Genomic DNA, 2,701 nt, shown 5'->3' with positions numbered 1-2,701 from the left:
ATATGGGCAAAAGAAGTTTTTCATATAAAAATTTAAATTTTTTTAGGTTTTGGGTGGATTTTTCAATTTTTTGGGGGTGGTCACGAATTAAAGCCCTTTTCGCTCTAGGACGCATATTTAAGGAGATATGGGCAAAAGAAGTTTTTCATATAAAAATTTCAATTTTTGTAGGTTTTGGGTGGATTTTTCAATTTTTTGGGGGTGGTCACGAATTAAAGTCCTTTTCGCTCTAGGACGCATATTTAAGGAGATATGGGCAAAAGAAGTTTTTCATATAAAAATTTCAATTTTTGTAGGTTTTGGATGGATTTTTCAATTTTTTGGGGGTGGTCACGAATTAAAGTCCTTTTCGCTCTAGGACGCATATTTAAGGAAATATGGGCAAAAGAAGTTTTTCTTATAAAAATTTCAATTTTTGTAGGTTTTGGGTGGATTTTTCAATTTTTTGGGGGTGGTCACGAATTAAAGTCCTTTTCGCTCTAGAACGCATATTTAAGGAGATATGGGCAAAAGAAGTTTTTCATATAAAAATTTCAATTTTTGTAGGTTTTGGGTGGATTTTTCAATTTTTTGGGGGTGGTCACGAATTAAAGTCCTTTTCGCTCTAGGACGCATATTTAAGGAGATATGGGCAAAAGAAGTTTTTCATCTAAAAATTTCAATTTTTGTAGGTTTTGGGTGGATTTTTCAATTTTTTGGGGGTGGTCACGAATTAAAGTCCTTTTCGCTCTAGGACGCATATTTAAGGAGATATGGGCAAAAGAAGTTTTTCATATAAAAATTTAAATTTTTTTAGGTTTTAGGTGGATTTTTCAATTTTTTGGGGGTGGTCACGAATTAAAGTCCTTTTCGCTCTAGGACGCATATTTAAGGAGATATGGGCAAAAGAAGTTTTTCATATAAAAATGTCAATTTTTTTAGGTTTTGGGTGGATTTTCAAATTTTTGGGGGTGGTCACGAATTAAAGTCCTTTTCGCTCTAGGACGCATATTTAAGGAGATATGGGCAAAAGAAGTTTTTCATATAAAAATGTCAATTTTTTTAGGTTTTGGGTGGATTTTTCAATTTTTTGGGGGTGGTCACGAATTAAAGTCCTTTTCGCTCTAGGACGCATATTTAAGGAGATATGGGCAAAAGAAGTTTTTCATATAAAAATTTCAATTTTTGTAGGTTTTGGGTGGATTTTTCAATTTTTTGGGGGTGGTCACGAATTAAAGTCCTTTTCGCTCTAGGACGCATATTTAAGGAGATATGGGCAAAAGAAGTTTTTCATATAAAAATTTCAATTTTTGTAGGTTTGGGTGGATTTTTCAATTTTTTGGGGGTGGTCACGAATTAAAGTCCTTTTCGCTCTAGGACGCATATTTAAGGAGATATGGGCAAAAGAAGTTTTTCATATAAAAATTTAAATTTTTTTAGGTTTTGGGTGGATTTTTCAATTTTTTGGGGGTGGTCACGAATTAAAGTCCTTTTCGCTCTAGGACGCATATTTAAGGAGATATGGGCAAAAGAAGTTTTTCATATAAAAATTTCAATTTTTGTAGGTTTTGGGTGGATTTTTCAATTTTTTGGGGGTGGTCACGAATTAAAGTCCTTTTCGCTCTAGAACGCATATTTAAGGAGATATGGGCAAAAGAAGTTATTCATATAAAAATTTAAATTTTTTTAGGTTTTGGGTGGATTTTTCAATTTTTTGGGGGTGGTCACGAATTAAAGCCCTTTTCGCTCTAGGACGCATATTTAAGGAGATATGGGCAAAAGAAGTTTTTCATATAAAAATTTCAATTTTTGTAGGTTTTGGGTGGATTTTTCAATTTTTTGGGGGTGGTCACGAATTAAAGTCCTTTTCGCTCTAGGACGCATATTTAAGGAGATATGGGCAAAAGAAGTTTTTCATATAAAAATTTCAATTTTTGTAGGTTTTGGGTGGATTTTTCAATTTTTTGGGGGTGGTCACGAATTAAAGTCCTTTTCGCTCTAGGACGCATATTTAAGGAAATATGGGCAAAAGAAGTTTTTCATATAAAAATTTCAATTTTTGTAGGTTTTGGGTGGATTTTTCAATTTTTTGGGGGTGGTCACGAATTAAAGTCCTTTTCGCTCTAGAACGCATATTTAAGGAGATATGGGCAAAAGAAGTTTTTCATATAAAAATTTCAATTTTTGTAGGTTTTGGGTGGATTTTTCAATTTTTTGGGGGTGGTCACGAATTAAAGTCCTTTTCACTCTAGGACGCATATTTAAGGAGATATGGGCAAAAGAAGTTTTTCATCTAAAAATTTCAATTTTTGTAGGTTTTAGGTGGATTTTTCAATTTTTTGGGGGTGGTCACGAATTAAAGTCCTTTTCGCTCTAGGACGCATATTTAAGGAGATATGGGCAAAAGAAGTTTTTCATATAAAAATTTAAATTTTTTTAGGTTTTGGGTGGATTTTTCAATTTTTTGGGGGTGGTCACGAATTAAAGTCCTTTTCGCTCTAGGACGCATATTTAAGGAGATATGGGCAAAAGAAGTTTTTCATATAAAAATGTCAATTTTTTAGGTTTTGGGTGGATTTTCAAATTTTTGGGGGTGGTCACGAATTAAAGTCCTTTTCGCTCTAGGACGCATATTTAAGGAGATATGGGCAAAAGAAGTTTTTCATATAAAAATGTCAATTTTTTTAGGTTTTGGGTGGATTTTTCAATTTTTTGGGGGTGG

The sequence above is a fragment of the Haematobia irritans genome, chromosome 3, assembly GCF_050003625.1.
Source record: "Haematobia irritans isolate KBUSLIRL chromosome 3, ASM5000362v1, whole genome shotgun sequence".
NCBI lineage: Eukaryota > Metazoa > Arthropoda > Insecta > Diptera > Muscidae > Haematobia > Haematobia irritans.
The sequence above is the reverse complement of the archived record's forward strand: the minus strand, read 5'-3'. Positions refer to the sequence as shown.